The sequence below is a fragment of the Triturus cristatus genome, chromosome 5_2 (assembly GCF_964204655.1).
Source record: "Triturus cristatus chromosome 5_2, aTriCri1.1, whole genome shotgun sequence".
In the NCBI taxonomy this organism is placed as follows: Eukaryota; Metazoa; Chordata; class Amphibia; order Caudata; family Salamandridae; genus Triturus; species Triturus cristatus.
The window spans coordinates 418,247,377-418,265,508 of record NC_140588.1 but is presented as its reverse complement, the minus strand read 5'-3'; positions in this window follow the sequence as shown (position 1 = coordinate 418,265,508).

Sequence of the window (18,132 nt, the reverse complement as noted above, 5' to 3'; positions counted from 1 at the left end):
TGCCTTGCCTGGACTTGCAAAGGAAGGCTCTCCACAAGGAGTTGGCACCCCTGTCTTCACTGTTCACTGGTCTTGCTGCCTTAGCTAGAAGTGAGATTAATGGCATCATAGTTCTCATCCATCCATGCCAGGGCATCTTTGGGGTCAGTAAAGAGAAGTGTCTGGTCTCCAGAAATGACCTTCAGGCAAGCTGGAAACAAAAGGTTATTTTTCAAGGACTAATCCCGGAGTCTCTTCTTAACCTCCAAAAAAGAAGCTCTGTTCTGCTGAACTGCCAAGGTGAAGTCTGGGAAAATTGAGACCCTGGATTCCTCACCACAGTGGGATTCTGGTCTTTAGCCCTCTGCAGGATGAGGTAATTCAACAATTTAACCCCAATCGGATGTGGAGGGGCGGGTTGTCTAGTGGGGACACGATGCGCTCACTTCACCACATACATGAGCCAATAGGCCCTCAGGAGGCACCTCAGGTTGGAGCCATTGTTCAACATAAAGTATGGTGTTGAACCCTTCCATATTTTTCTGCATGCTAATAATGCAGAGATTATTACACTGCGATTGGCCCTTAGCATCTTCAGCGTTGTCTCCAAGATCTGGAGTCTATCAGTGAGCTCCAGGATGCATGCACACTTGGTGCAAAGATCTTGTGCAGTTTGTTTATTAGTTTTGCGTTGGTCCTCCCGGAGATAATTAATGTCCATGGAAAGTGCATCAATTTTCATTTTCATTGCAGTTCAGGTACCTTGAACTGCTGTAACGGTCAGATCAGGCTTGTCAGAGAGCAGTGGCTGGCTGGTGCTGGTGCAGGTGGGAGACAATGCTCAGGAAAAGGTTGACAGGGAGATATCCCTTAGTGGTGCACGTTATAACAGACATCCTCTTTGTGTAACGAAGATACCCCATTCGTGACTCTCAGGCAAAAAACTGTCAGGAAGTGCAATGTATTGGAGTCTCCAAAGCTCTAAGAGCAAGAGATGTGAAGACTGTTTCATTAAAATGAAGCAGGAAAACCTCAAGCATCCAACAGAGGAAAAGTTGCAGCCCGTCAGACACTCACAGGGAGGGATGGCACGAGGAGCCACAAGTCAATAGTGACACTAGGGTCAGGGCTCAAATCGATGTAGCGGTAGCAGTAGTATGAACAGGCCCACCTGCATGCAGCTGGTAGTGAGGTCGAACAGAGAGCAAGCCCTCACTCCAAACTTTCTAAGTGACTTAGGACCCGAGTTTGGCAAATAGTGCCCCATCACAAACATGATGGGGTACCCTGCCTGCCAAGCTCTAAGTTCCCTGACCTCATCTAGAGATGGGTGAACCTTAAGTTTTCCATTAACAGAGCCCCCCATTCGCTCAATCACTGAAAAAACTTTCTCTGACAGCTCAACGAAGTAGGGTCTGTGAAAGGAAGGACATTAAACAATGCGTCCTATATAGGATAAACGGTGTAATGTCCTCTTTTTCAGTCAATCGCCCCCTAGAATAACTTGATGGTGAGGGACAAGAAAACATAATAATGACCCACACACCCTGGTAGAAATCTCTACTTTGGGAATTTGTTCCTGTTTCTAAAAAACAAAAAAATGTTCAAAGTTTGGTGGATGGCCATCAAATCCAACATCGGCCGTCCACCAAACATTTTGAACATTGAAAGGAACTAACATGATGGTGGTTTCTTTCAATGTACAGAGAAGACATTTTGGCCGATGGCCATTTCAAATCTGACGGACATTAGCCTGTCAGGATGGCGAATGCTATGGGGTATATTTACAATAACATGTGATTACTACCGCAAGAGTAGTGTAACGCAACTTTCAATAGCGCAGCATATCGCGGGAAAATAACCCTGTGCCAACGTGGAATTCACAACAAGGTTGTAGCATGCGATAGTCACCAGCTAACCCGCTAAATCTCCGCGTGAAAATCAACAGCATGCCGCATAAATGCGATACGCGAACGGAAAAAAAATGTGATGAGGCCAACCGCGGTAAAAAAGTAGCGAAAAATAGCCACAGGCCTGCAAACCCCACGCGTTTCGCGGAACAATGCATCATAAAAACCACAGAAAAAATACCTTAAAAACAATCCAAAGCACGTAGCAACATGAATGCACCCTGACACCACGCAGGGGCCAACTCGAACCCCACAACCCCCACAGACTACCAGCAAGGAACAACAGGGTCGGGGAAGGCCAAGGAGAAGAGGGAGAGCAAGACGGGGTGCAGACTGCAGGAAAACAAAACCAGCGTCACAGAGGTGACAGAACACTACCAGCAACTAACCCACTAGCAGACCACCTGGATTGCAGTCGGAGTGCCCAGGAGGCCAATCCAGGAGGCCAATAGGCGCCAGCATGACACGACTACCTAAACCAGGCACAAACCCGCTGCCAACAGGAAGGCAGCAACGGCGACAGGAGGTGGCAGTCCAGCGCCACCGGAGGAGGTGAAGGAAACCCAGGCCACAGTCATCAGTGTGGAGGCGGTGCAAGGAGTGGGGAGTATGGACACAGCTCGAGAGGGCCTGACACAACATCAACAGGGAGTGCAACGGGCAGGGACTGGGGGGACAGGGGGAGTGGGCAGAATGGCATACATGCACAACGAGGTGTAGCACACTGCACACCCACAATCACCCAGGTCTATGGGCCCGATCCCCTTGGCACACTGCAGCACACACACATAGCACGAACAGCACACCCACATTGACGACAATGAGGATCAACGCGCATAGCTGACACTGCAGAACAGAGGACACAACTGGATCCACACATGCACAGAAACATGCCTACTACATCTGATGGTGCCGGAAACTGTGAATGGAAATCTACGTGTACGACATCACATCCGTCATGTAGACCAAATGTACACTGTCCCGCAGAATCCAGCACACCCCAGTCACAATGTACATTGCCATCCAGTCTGCATGCAAACCTGCACAATGCACAAACATATATGTCAACGCAAAGTCAATATGCACCTCCCCTTCATATCGCAGAGGGGCACACAACACCTTAAGCAGAGCACAGAATAAAACACATCAGTGATGCCAGAGAGGACCACCACACCACACCATTGACACCGACACCCTACAACAGCACATGGATATCCCACGCAACCCCCCACCAGGAACCGGACAACCAAGCTACTCAGAGAAGAACACCCAGCCTGCAACAGACCACACAGCAGGAAGCACCCGCAAGCAAAGCTGGCTCACGACACTTCACCCACCCACACATCACACCCCAATGCCATGTTCCTGCACGCCAAAAGGAGGTGGCCCAACAAGTGTGGGTGGGGGCCGAACCCATGGAATGCGAACCAGGACACATATGTAGGTGTCCATCACCCTTCAGGGGTCACCAACACCCCACTTAGGAGACCCACACTGCCATAGAGACACATGCAGTTGCACATTCACAGTACAGAACAACGGGCAGGGGTGCTCAAATTGCAGTCACACACCCATGTTGGCTCTGCGTACTATGGCCCTGGCCACTCCCCTTACGAATTGAGTGGGTGACGACAAAGCTACATGTCCAAGCTCCAACCCGCTGCCTGCTGTGACACGTTTGCATCCGATGTACACAGCACAATGTAATGGCGTTGGGCCCAATGCCCTCAGGCATACAACAAGACCACAGGGACACATGCAGGAATCATGTTGAACTGGCTACAGGCACATGCGCTCGGCCCCTTTATTCGCAGGGCCACGTGTACAGTGACGCCTGTGCTGGATGTGTGTGGGGTGAGTGTAAGCCATTCCGCACGGAATGTCTGGTGCTGGCAACCACTTGAACATTAGACACCAGTGCAATGGAAACAGAAAACACATGCATAAAAGAGTCAAATGCTGAGCAACATGGAGGGAGCCGGAGAAAGTCCAGAGGACAGCCAACATGCAAACAGAAGTGTCCGTGAGTTGCAGTGCACTGGGGATGGAACACTAGAGATGAGTGCACAAATGTGAAGAAATAGTCTTGCATTGTGTCCCTCCGACAGACACCTGATGCAGATGCAGTGAGGTGTGTCGTACCTACATTATATTCCCCATCAACGTCTCAGGGCCCCCACACTGATTGAGGTGACATAGCTGCGCACCCTCTCCACAGCTCAAAACTCAATAAGTAACGGAAAATGGCTTGCGGTGCACTGAGTCACTGGCACCTGGAGTGCTGAGCAGGGTATCAGGCTGATGATGGCATCCACAACAGGTCTGAGCAACTCCTTAAGTCTGTCAGGACCACAGTGTTTACTGTGGCAGATGGCTGTTGGAGGCGGTCCTTGCGGTGGTGGCATGTGCCTCCTGCGGTGATGCCACGTCCGGGCCGGTCAGGACTCGATTTTGGTGTGTGAGCCCTGGTGGGACGCTGTTGGGCCCAGAGGCTGCACACAACGCAGGGCCACAGAGAAATGACGTTGATGACCCCAAGGCCAACGCTTCTGGGGCCATCCAATATCTCAGAAGAAGGGGTCCCAGACCTGACCAGCACAGAGCTAGTGGCCCCGGATGCACAGCGGCCAGCACAGGCACCCAGCCACGGGACGGTGATTTGCGGTGCAGTCAGATGGGCCATGCGACCTGAGCAGGTCACCATCAATGTCCGAGGTGTATGTTGCGGAGGGTATTGGGGGACAGTAGAAGGAGTCCTCTAGGGCATGACGTCGAAAATGTGATTTTATTCGGAAGCAGCAAATGGAGGAGTGGAATGCGACAGCTACGTTGCCACCACCAATTAGGTATCAGCTACATGAGGATGAAAACTGTCCCCTGGTCCATAGACTCAGACGCCACCAAAGTTCGACCAGAGAGTGTCCATGATTGTCGGGGAACAGACTTAGTGGCTCCGGGGCTGAGAGGGGATGCTGTCTGCGATGATGCCGGTATGCTGATATGAACTCAGCCATTGCAAACTGAAGAGTCTGTGACCTACCGGACCGCAGTGTAGGCCGGAGGCAGCGGTCAGCAGTGGCCCACAGCCACGTGTCATTGGCTGACGAGGCACAGAGTTAGTGACACAAGGGCAGTTGTCGGTAATGTGCCATCACCTCCGTAACGATGATCTCCGGACTGCAACGCATCATCCTCTTACGCCTCTCCGTGCATGCGATGACATGTATTCTGCCTTTTGAATAACTGATGTTCAGTTCCAAATCTGTGACCCACTCGTATGAAGCGTAGGCCGAGGGCAGTAGTCCGCGTTGGTGCCACAGACACGTGTGGTTGTGATGCCATGCACAGACTTGTTGGCACCACATCGAAGTGAGTATAGTGACTTGTCCTATGCCTTTAATGGTGTTCACTGTCATGGTGTAATCAAGACTCAATTCCAAATATGTGACCTACCTGACCGTGGTGTAGGCCTGAGGCAGCTGTCAGCACGGCCCATTCACCGAGTGTTGAAAGCATAGGTTGGATGGTCCCACCAGCCTGCGTAGTTCACGTTCAGTGGCACCACGTGTTGGGACACCTACGTGGATGTGACCTGGGTTTTGTCCGGACTAAGCCGCATCTTCCTCTTACTCCTCTCCGTGTGACCACTGGTGTCGACTCTGCCATTCGTGATTTGCGCCTAGGTGCTGGATGTGGGACCTACTGATCCGCAGGGTAGTCCTGGTCCCTCATCCACGTATCGCCGGCTGGCATTGAACAGGGTTAGTGGCACCACATGTCGCCGGCTTGCATTGAACATGGTTAGTTGCACCCCGTGTCTCCGGCTGGCATTGAACAGGGTTAGTGGCACCACATGTCGCCGGCTGGCATTGAACATGGTTAGTGGCACCACGTGTCGCCAGCTGGCGTTGAACAGGGTTAGTGGCACCACGTGTCACCTGCTGGCGTTGAACAGGGTTAATGGTACCATGTGTCGCAAGAAGCCCATATGGAACTATGCCTCACTGATCGAAGGGAGTCTGGTGCTGTTGCCAGTGGCCCGGATTTGGAGTCACTGCCATTCATGACTCAGGACAAAGTTTCACACATGGGACCTACTGGGCCGAGGAGTAGGCCTGAGGCGGCAGTAGAGTCAGTCAACGAAAAAGGACTAAAGCGGGCCCCGTGTCGCGGAGGTCGTGATGGTCTGAGGAGGCTGCCAAGGTCATGGGACTCGGGCCTGGAGCTTGAGCTGCAACGTGGTGGGCCCTCCTTGACACTCACCGGTGTCGGCCGGTGATCATTGAGGCCTGGCTGGCCAGGGGCGGGCCTGACGGGTTCGTGGTCCAGCAGGCGCACAGCGTCGCAGGCAACTCCGCTCTAGAGGATGGCGTCGGCCTCATGGCGGGGTGAGAGGCGACGCCCTGGCAAAGACGTTGGGCTTTTTCTGGAGAAGGGATCCTACACCAGACAACAGGACCACCTTCAAGCTGGCCACCCGGAAGCACCACCAGCTGATCCGCGCCGCCAAGAAAACTGCTTTCAAGGACCGGCTGGACAACAACGCACACAACTGCAAGGAACTCTTCAACATCGTGAAAGAGCTCTCCAACCCCAGCGCAGGAAACAACGACATCACCCCATCGCAAGACCTCTGCAACTCCCTCGCTTCATACTTCCACAACAAGATCGCGGACATACACAACAGCTTCAACAACCAACCAACGAACACCAAGACCGAACAACCACCCCCCACCACCACCCTCCACGCCTGGACCCCGGTCAGCACCGAAGACACCATCCGCACGATGAACTCCATCCACTCCGGATCACCGACCGACCCCTGCCCTCACCACATCTTCAACAAGGCTGACGCTGTCATCGCACCCCACCTGCGAGACATCATCAACACTTCCTTCAACACCGCCACCTTCCCTGAGAGCTGGAAGCACGCCGAACTCAGCGCTCTTCTCAAGAAACCCACAGCGGACCCCACCGAACTCAAGAACTACCGCCCCATCTCGCTCCTCCCCTTTCCAGCCAAAGTCATCGAGAAGACCGTCAACAAGCAGATGGCCGCCTTCCTCGAGACGAATGGATCCCTCGACCCCTCACAGTCCGGCTTCCGAGCCAATCACAGCACCGAGACCGCCCTCATCGCCGCCACCGATGACATCCGAGCCCTGATGGACAACGGAGAAACAGCGGCCCTCATCCTCCTAGACCTCTCCGCGGCTTTCGACACTGTCTGCCACCGCACCCTAGTACAGCGCCTCAGCAATATCGGAATCCAGGACAAGGCACTGGAATGGATCATCTCCTTCCTCGACGGAAGAACACAGAGAGTCCGTCTATCACCGTACAAGTCAGAGGCCACCGAAGTCATCTGCGGCGTCCCTCAAGGATCCTCGCTGAGCCCCACCCTCTTCAACGTCTACATGAGCCCCCTCGCGGCCATCGCACGCCAGCACAACCTCAACATAATCTCCTACGCCGACGACACCCAGCTGATCCTTTCCCTGACCAACGACCCCGCCGCCGCCAGAGCCAACCTGCACGAAGGGATGAAAGAGGTAGCCGACTGGATGACGACCAGCCGCCTGAAACTGAACTCGGACAAGACGGAGGTCCTCATCCTGGGCTCCTCACCCTCCGCCTGGGACAACTCCTGGTGGCCTCCCGCCCTGGGCACCGCACCCAAACCGACAGACCATGCACGCAACCTGGGCTTCATCCTGGACTCCTCCCTCTCCATGACCAGGCAAGTCAACAACGTCTCATCGGCATGCTTCAACATCCTCCGCATGCTACGGAAGATCTTCTGGTGGATCCCCACCGAGACCAGGAAGACCGTCACCCAGGCCCTCGTCACCAGCCGACTGGACTACGGCAACGCCCTCTACGCCGGTACCACCGCCAAGCTCCAAAAGAGACTCCAGCGGATCCAGAACGCCTCAGCCAGACTCATCCTCGACATCCCACGAACCAGCCACATCTCCGGACATCTGAGAGACCTCCACTGGCTCCCCGTCAACAAAAGAATCACCTTCCGCCTCCTCACCCACGCACACAAAGCCCTACACGACCAAGGCCCGAGCTACCTCAACAGCCGAGTCAACTTCTACGCTCCCAAACGCCTCCTCCGATCAGCCAACCACGCCCTCGCCGACGTCCCCCGCATCCGAAGAGCGACTACAGGAGGAAGGTCCTTCTCCTACCTGGCCGCCAAGACCTGGAACTCCCTCCCGACCGACCTGCGCCTGACCCAAGACCACCTCTCCTTCAGGAAGAAGCTGAAGACCTGGCTGTTCGAGCAGTAGCGGCCCCCCCCCCCGCGCCTTGAGACCCCACGGGTATGTAGCGCGCTCTATAAATGTCTTTGATTGATTGATTGATTGATTTCGAAGAGGACCATGCCCAGGGCTACGTGCTACTTATTCACACCCCTACGCTGGCATGGCGTACGCCAGGCCCTCCCACTCCGGTCACGTTTAGGGGCGGCGTAACAGGCAAGATTTCCGCGAGGTCCCCCACTGGCTGTGGTGACATGGTTGCGTCCACTGTCCACTACACTCCATACATCAGAGGTGTATGTCGTCATGGATATGGGTGTGTGCTGCATACTGTGGTCTGTCCAGCACATCTCTGCCACTCTTGGCATTGTGTACTTTCCCAATCATGGTACTACTGCATCCTTCACACATGCCTGTTTGCCACCTCTCCCCACATTCGGCTGTTGTGTGGCTGAGGTGCCATGCCATTGACGGCTCATGTTCACGGCTTGGCCAGGTAACCATTGTGAGTTGTTCTGTTGTGTCTGGTGAGTGGGCATGTTGTTGTGCATGGTGGTTGTGATTTTGTGATGTGTGCATTGCCAGAGTTGTGATTTGCATGGTTGTGGAGTTGAGGTGAGTGGGGTGTTCATTTGGAACTTGCCAAGGGGCTGTGCATTTCCCTTGGTGCTATCTGGGAACGCTGGTTTCTGATGGACTGTCAGAGGATGGAGGAATCATGCACACTGGCTGTGTATTTGAAGGCGACATTGTTGGAGGTTCCACGGTGCTCTGTTGTTGCCTGCACATTGGGGTGGGACGTGTGCTTTCTGTTGCGGTGATTGTGTGCTGTGTCACCAGGGGGCACAGGTGGGACATGTGTGCTGTGGATTGCCCCAACACGTGCGTGCATCCTGCTATGGTGTATGATCCTTGCTTGGTCTCCAGCGTGACCTGCGCATTGTGTTGGATGCATGGGGACTGGGGTACCAGGGTGATGGTGATGTCCAGGACAGGTGTGAGGGACTTGGATGTGGCTGGCAGTGAGACTCCTCCGACTCTGGCGGGTGTTAGTTAGGGGGTGCCAGGGGCCAACAGCTGCAGCCAAGCCAGCAGCTTGGTGTGGGGTGGGATGTTGGTTGTCCGCTGTGTTGGTGCCATAGGCCTGTTGGGCGATGATGGTTGGGATGCGTGGGGTGGTTGTCCCTTTCAGCCCGTGGTGAACGGTGACATTGTCAGAGGTTGGGTTTGTGCTGCTGGTACGTTTCCTGGGGGTCCACTGTCTTTGTCTGCGCTGCATCTGTGGTGGTCCGGGGGGGGGTCCCGGATGTGGGTTGTGGTCCTGGGGTGCTCCATGGCATTTGTTGCCCTTCCGATGTGGCCCTTGGCTGGTCTTCCTTTTGTGGTGCAGGCTGCCGTCCGACTTTACACCAGGTCAGAATAGGTGTAGATTTTCTGGTGCTACCGCACCTTATCGCCTGTTTTGTATTTTTATCGCAGTTCTGTCTGGTTGTTGAGAATGTTTAGGTGTGATGTTATTGCGGCTTTTGGCACGGGAACGCCCACTCTGCATCTCATTAGCGATAGTTGCGGGGGGCCTCTGTGGCGATGTTTTTTGCGGCTGCTTTCGCGGTAAAAATGGTGCTGTGGGCTGTCTACACCGGCTTGTGAATAGGAAGGTATTTTTATCACGACTTTGGTTGCGATAAAGTGACGTTGGTTCGGCGATAGCTCCCTGTGAATATGCCCCTATGTCTTATGTCCTCCGCCCACCAAGACAGATGGAACACTGGCTGTCAAATTCTAAATCAGGCCGTTAACCTTTGATCTCTTCCCCATGCATCAAATAAGTCACCAGCATGATTCGGTCTTCTAGGGTGGGCAGGAAGGGGGGAAAGTTGGGCAGTTTTTTTTAAGAAACTATAATTTGTCAGGTGATTTCTATGTTTCATGGTATACATCAACATTCTTTAAAATAGAGTTGAAGAAAAAATTTCCAGCATACATAAAAAAAGCTTACATAAAAAAAGGAAAAATATCTGGTTTCAATATATTTTTCCTAGAGAATGAGATGAGAGCAAAACCCAGTTGCATGCGTTTGTATTTGTAATCTCCCTAATCTTTTTCTAGGGGGGATATGCGTCCAATGAAGGGGCTTTAGAAAGAAGAGATTTTGGTTGGTATTGTTGCAGAACACCTGTGAAGTGGAGAATCCGCGTCTCCAATAATCCCTGGCTTGGAACATTCACTTCCAAAGCCGGTTAAAGGAATTCCTGTAAATAGATTAGGCACAGAAAGGAATCCAAGAAGACCTCATGTTGCCAGGCAGGCATTCTGTGCTTTGTCTGTGTCCTGATGTAGGATTCTGAGAGGCAGGGTAGTGGACTGGTTCCTCTCAGCTGTCATACTATATGCCTTGATGTTCAAAAACACCCTGAAGCAGTAGTGATAGGCGGCAGCAGGATGGGACTATGGAAATTTGCCTAGCTGGAACTTGCATGTCACCTTGTGGTGGATGGGACGTTCAGTGAGAGGTTTCCAAAGGTAGAGCAATCTGAGGTCCCACCATTGGCATCCCTGTGCCCCCCCCCCCACCTCTACATGAGGTGGGGAAGTTGTTATTTCTGTAGGGTGCTCTCTCGTTGCTAAACCCTGAATGACACCTTGAAAAGCAGTACTGGTGGTGACCAGTACTGCTTTTCAAGGAGTTTGTAAGCATACCTTAAATAAAAAGTTTACAGTGGAAAAGTCATACACAGAGGCCAACATCTAGAAATAATTAAATGACAAAGTCTGTAAATGGCTTGAATACAGGAGCCTCAGTATTGGGTTTGCTGCTTTGATAATGTAAGTTACAACTTTTGTGCATTGGCATATGGTGGATACTTCCATGTGCTCTGCTTATCCCATTGCATCAACCTGATTGTGCAGGATTTACTCATAAAAGGAAAAAGCAGGTCATCTCTTTCACACATTGACACCATGGCACAGCAGGAAAAATCATTTGCCTTACCCACTTGCAAAAGTAACAAGGCTCTGATCAAGTCTTTCTTTACACTTCTTTACTGGACCCAAGTGGTAAGTATATTCATTGATAGTCACAATGTCCCTTTGAATTTTCAGAAATTCGGTTGGCTTAGTGTCTGTGAAAGCCAGTTGTCAGGGACATACTTTTCAAAGTTTGTTTTTTATGGGTAGTGTAGGAGAGAAATACCTTCATGTATTTAAGCATGAAAAACGGATTTCAAAAGTGCAATTCTTATATACATTTAGCAATCCATATGTTTTCTTTGGCAGCACTTGTTGGACATTAATAGAGCTGGGCACAGTCTGTCACTTGCCAGGATCACCTCTAAAAGGCAACCTGAACTGGGAAAGAATCAGTCATGCCAGTTTTTCATTAGAAAGGACAATACAGTTCAAGGAGAGCCAGTCTCTGAAGTGCCATGCTCCATACATATGACTAACTACATTCCAAAACTACTGCATCACTTGATAAAAATCAGACAAGCATAACATTTCTGGGAGGCATATTTACACAGCCTACATTCATTCAGAGGGGTCTGACTCTATTGGTGCTAATGTAGTCACCTCCCTTCATGGTATTATGGACACGTTCTTTAATCCTGGACATTTATGTCACTGCCTAATGCATTCTGGGAATTTTAGTCTCTGTATGCATCCATTAACCTAATTAGACTAATACATTTGAAAACAATTATTTGCAGGTGAAAAGTCCTGACTGGAAATAGTGTCTGGACACCGTTATGTGGACATGGAGTGAGGTGGTCACCCTAGTTGACACCATTGACAGAGAGGTTCATTTTATTTATTTTGTTGATACTCATTTTACCAAGCTTAGAAGAATGACAACCTAAAGGGATCCAATGGCTTATGAACCTGTGACCATGGGATCGCACATAGGTAAATGTAGTGTTTTTGTTTTTCACTGAGGTACCACCCCTAGCATAATGCAAGAAATTAAGCAAATTAAAAAACCTGTTCTAAAATATATTCTTTGCTCTTACTTTAGGAAAACAATTTTCAGTGAACAAGAGATCTGAAGGATCTAATAATGTTATTAAATAGCTCTAACTTTAGGTCAATATCAATTTGTTGTTATATTTCAGCGCCAGATGGGTGTTTGTAAAGTAGCAAACTTGGTCATTTGCAACGTATCGTGTTAAGATTACACTGCACTTGGTGTAGTACACCATCCTGACCCATGTCACTGCAGGCTGAAATCATTGGGCTGAAAGCAAATGTTTTTCCCATTGTGACTGAAGACTGCCCTTAGCACCTTGAGTAGCAGCAGGGAATACCAACCCAAGTGCCCAATGAGCTGCACGTTTTGACCCTGTATCGCGGTCTGGTGCCTTTGCAAACAAGTCCAGAAGCATGAGCAAGTGGGCAAGTGCTCAGGTTCTCACCTTTCAGGTCCCCCCCCCGTGCCTCCCCCCGGGAAAGTGAACTTTATATTCAACCTGTGTCAATTTTATTTCTCTATTTAACCTGTGCCAATTTTATTTATCTAGCTAAACCTCTCTCTCTCGCTCTCTCTCTCGTTTACCTTTGAGTCTGTCTATGTATGCACCCACTTTCATTGTAAGGATTCTTGTCGTCTCGTACAAGACACATTTTAACAGTTTTTGTGTGCCCCTGTTAAAGTTTCACATATAATTTGCTAGTGTTTGCGGTCAGTCATGCTGATTTGACTTAGCAGAAAATGTGTAATAAAATTGAAGTTTGCTCCGTACAGCCCTTGCCTCGAGCCCCCATAATCCTTAAAATGACACTGCCCTTTCGGCTAGATTTGTACTATGTAAATACATAGTTACATACCCCCCCCCCCCCACCCCCCCCACTAATCTGCTGCTAGACTTCCTACAGCAGCTGGGAATTTGGAAGTACATAATTCATCACCACTCCCCAAGGGATCCACACACAAGGAGTCAACAAGCTGTGGCTATTGATGCCTGGTAAGCAATCTTCTCACACCTCTCCTTGGCAAAGGGAATGCTCACACAGAGACACTGGCACCATTTTGCTGCCTCTTTTTAATTATTATTTTTTGGCTCTTTGAAAAACTATGTGAAGCAGACAAAAGTCAGAAAAAATATCTGAGGTTGTGAATCGCTTGTCTCAGCAACTTTACATGCTCCCATCAATTGCAGAAAAGGGGTTGCAGAAAAACATACTGAGGCCACTCTTATAACAAATTTTACAAGTGCATTAATTATTTTATAACAATTTTAAATAAACAAATATTAAAAATGAGTTACGAGCTGATCCATCAACCTCCAGACCGACGTGCTGTAGGAGCCCCTCTTCTCATACAATGCCATCCACCGAAATGTATTGCAATTAGCGCAGAAGGCAATCAAAGCTCACCAGACAATATTTTTTTGGAGGTAGCTCATCTCTTACCTGCTGCTAACATGGGATGGTGGTGTTTGCACACAAAGAAAATGAGCGCTGTTACCTCCATCTCAGATATGTAGTGGTTTTGGGCAGTGGAGGTGGGTCTCTCCATGACCTTTCAAATGGAAATTAATAAAATAACATAAAAACTTGCATAAAACTAAAAATGTACAAGTTATGAAAAAACAACAATAAAAACATGGGGTAAAATATTATACTGAAAAATAAGAATAAAGAAAGAGAAAACTAAGCGGCTCATTTATGAAGAAGTCACACAGTGCAGCGCAGCAAGTCACCTTGTTGAGCTGCACTGCGTGACAGGTAAAGGGCAGGAATGCGCCTTGTTTAAGGCAATACAGCACATTTCTGTTCTTTCCCATGCCCTGGCACCCTTTTGGCAGCCTACTGCCAATGCAAGCATGGTGCAAGGGTGCCTGTGTTGCATGTAGGATTGTTTTTGTGCATGAAGGGGCACCCTACTGCACAAAAGCAATCCTGGGAGGCATATTTCTCTTTCTATGTGTGCTGAAGAATGCAGTACACATAGAAAGAGAAAGAAACAAGGAGAAATAGAGATATTTCTCTTCATTACACCTCGCCTAGGAAGGTGTAACTTTTTGGGCACATTCCTAAATCTCGGAATGTGTAAAAAACACATGGAAGTTGTGAGGGAACACCATGCAACACCCATGGAACACCTTCCCAGGACAGAGTAATGCAACGCAGCGATTTCTGCTGCATTACTCCGGATTGATGAAGCCACTCGAGGCCACGCAAAGTGGCTTTGTATGGCTTCATAAATCTTACTTTGTGTCATGCATGTACCACTGTGCGTGGGTCTAACACGACACAGACCTCTGCATAAATAGGCTCCTAAGTCAGAATAGCAGCAGGTAGAGTGGGAAAAAAGGGCATGCAGCCTGGGTGGCCCAAAAATAAAACAAGCATTTGCAATGCAATCGGTATCGCCTTTGGGACCTTATATGTATTTAGCTATGCAGCACATTAGTCTGGGTGCTGAAACATCTACTGTTCTTTAATATGGAGAGAAAGTAAGCACCAAACTGCGTGACACGCCAGGTATGGGAACACATGGAGAGAAATATTGCCTTTCAGCAGGAAATGATATAGTCCAAAGCTCTGTTTTTAATATAAAATCGGGGCCTTCTGTGGTCATATCACTGAAAAGACAAGATTTGAAAAAAATATTATTGTCTACGGTGCTCGTGGAAGACAATTTCGGAGGACTGGAATCTAGAGAATGCTAAAGTGATCCTGGTATTTTACTGACCTCTGCTGGTAGTTTTATATCAAGACAGTTAAATAGAGGCAGTTGGCAGAACATTTTTAAAAAGTCCCTCTGTAGAAAGAGATTCTGGTATTTTACTGACCCCTACTGGTCGGTTTCTATCAAGACAGTTAAATAGAGGCAGTTGAACAGAAAAAAAGTCCCTAAGCAGACAAGTCCTAGGGCTGATCTCCAGAGAACACAAAGTACATACACATATAAGTATATACTAAAGTATATAGAAGAGGTCTTGAATGCGCGACCTAAAAAGGAGCATGCTTCAAAGTAAAATAACTGAAAGGAACTAGAAACATTTATAGGAACAACACCAGGTATTTCTTATTCCAAGAAAATAGCCGCCTCGGGTGCTGCAGGTACAGCACGTGCAGGTACATTCAAGGACATCATGCCCTAGTATGTCATGTAATTTTTTTTGACTAGAGCACGCCTTCCAAACGTTTTTACATGATGGACACTGACACATAATTGACACGCTCAGCATTTTTGTGAAGAATTGTAGATATTTTGCGTGGTAAAAATACGAAATTTTACCTTGCCGAATTAGTAATCAAGATGAACTTGAGAACTTGCATTCTCAAATAAAATAATTACAAATAAGCAGAGTGCACAGGGGATGGAAATGGGTACATCTAGTGAAGCCTTCTTTTGTCTTTTATGTCGCTGAGGGTCTTTCTCTCGCGTGCAATTTAAAATATGGCGCTTCTGTATAATACTTCATAAGGTCCGTTTAAAATTCACCAAACTGGATACCATGTATATGCATTAATGTCAGTCTTCCTGATATGATTTAATCGTTTAGAAGAACGCCTGGGCTTTATGAATTTTCCATAGATCAGTTTAAAGTCGTAGCTTAATAAAGGACTTCAGTTGACTCCATTTAAGCAAAATTCGTGGTTGGTCGCAAGGCAGGCAAGACCTTGGACAGTGCCACTGACAAGAGAGTCTGTGGTTTCCACTGCATCCTGCCTGTGACGGCGCTGCTTGATAAAGTACAGTGTCGCAATGGTTGCATTTCCATGTGTCTCATAGGAACCAGGTATTCCTCAGTGTCACTGAGCCAGATTTGGGGCTGTGAGATTGAATTTCTCCTTTCTGTTTGCATTTATTTCTCTTGAAAAGCCTCTCGTAAATTTCTCTGACACCCCTGCATGATTGTAGTCCTGAGCAGATGTTTCAAGACTACTTCAAAAATGATAAATACTTCCTCCCTGTCAGCCCTTAGCCTGTCTCCTCCGTGTGTATCAGGTACAGGCCTTGATCTCACCCTTCTTTGACACAGTGAATAACACACAGTTTTAAAACAACGCCGAATAGTTTCCTTTCATCAAAGTAACTCGCGGCTGGGGTCAGCACTTCCTTTAACGTGTTTTGAGCAGGCATGTTTTATTACTGTAGCATTTTATACTGGCTAAAGATCGTGGGCCTCAAAGCGCTAGGCAAAAAATAACAGATGTGGGACAAAGTAAAGAGGCTATTTTACTGCATTAAAGGACTAATGGAAGGGAGTTTTCATTTTAAATGAAGACAGACTTAGCTGGTGAGAGGAACAAAGAGGCTCCTGATCAGCAGAGACAAGCACAGGCAGGCAGGGCCTCTGGGGATAATTAAAAGAACACGGTGGGATCACTTTGTGTTTGGTGGAGAGGCCACCAAAGCGTTCAGTCGGTCACTGGCAACCGGGCTCCGGGCTGCCCAATTTATAGTTTTGCCGGTAAATCCAAATGGGTGATCTTTTGAAGTCCCTCTCACATCTGATGAAAACCCTATTTCTAATGCAAAAAATCTTTAAAACCTTTCGTCACCCCAGGACGCAGTTTTTGGGGTACTGAGTATAATGCACCACAACTTGTAGTATCTTCAGTTCTTTTTAAAGTAGAATAGAATGGTGTTAGAGAGCGGTGAGGGCAACATACAATGTAGAAGTCAGTAGAAGTGTACAGGCCTCTTTAACCTGTGTCATTGGATTGAGGCCTGAGCAAACCCAAGGATGCCTACCATCTCATTCATGTAAAGTTACGCTGCTGAGTGCTTAACTCAACCTTGGCAAATATTAATTTAGTATGTAGTGCTGTGCAGTGTGTTTGTGCTTTATGCATGTGCTGGGTGTATGTGTGCCTGTGAATGGTACAATATATGAAAGGCTCTGGGATTTTCGGAGATCCAGGGCATACTAGAGGTGCATGCAGGGGTATAAGAATCCCCCCAGACAGAATTGTGGATGGCTGCAATCCTGTGAGCTGGGTGAGACACACACACTGGAGGAAGGAGAGCCAGGCTCTTCAGTATATTTTAAAGGGTGCGCTCCTTAAATTCAGAGAGAGGTCACTGGAAAGGGGCTGGAGCACATCCTAGGAATGAAATGGGCCTTATATGAGAATCATAAAGAGTAAGACTGAGGCTCTGGGGTAACCTTTTGATACACAAATAACTGTGGCTGACATACAGGCGTGACCCTCTTGTCACTGCCACAACATTTGTTGTGGGGCTTTTAGATTTGGAGTCACTCCAGCTATGACAAACTGCTTTCAGGAGGAAGGTCAGGGCAGAGGAGAGGACACTTGTAAAGGAAGCAGACCCACCTTAGCAACATCAAAGACTCAGACCCTGCGTCACATTTTGTGTCTGGAAATGGACTATAAGAAGGGAAGCTCGAGACCTCCAAAATTGTCAACTGTAAAGCATCCAGTCGTTATGTGTGAGGAGAAAACTACAAATAAAAAGGTGCACCTGGAAAGAAATGACAGTCCGTAGAAATCCAATATATGTTGCAAGATATCTGTTTTATTCTTTCTTTACTTCATATCCAGTTGCGTAATAAAATTATTTGTACAACTGACTTTCAGCCACAAAGAACATCCAGTCAACGCGTTTCATTCAAAGACACCTTTTTTTGAACTTTATGAGGAGTCATATAAGTTGAGTTCAAGAAGCTGAATCCCTTTTTAATGTTGAGTCCTCGTAGGTTTGTTTGGTAGATGTAAAGTCCTATGGAGTTATATCCCTCATGTTTGTTGATAGTATTATATCTAAGTGAGCCTTCACAAGGTCGTCCGTTGATGAGATATTAAAGATGGATACCCCCAAAGCTGATACCTTAATAAGTATACTAGTTGCCTGTTTTGGATCCAACAGGTAAAAAAGTGTGAGGAGCTGAAGCTCTGCAAGACTTCTGCCTGTAACCAGGACTGGGGGTTAAGGCCTGCCAGTCTCCTAGCTGGAAAATCCAAGGCCACCTGCCCCCTGAGCCTGGAGCACCAGTGTC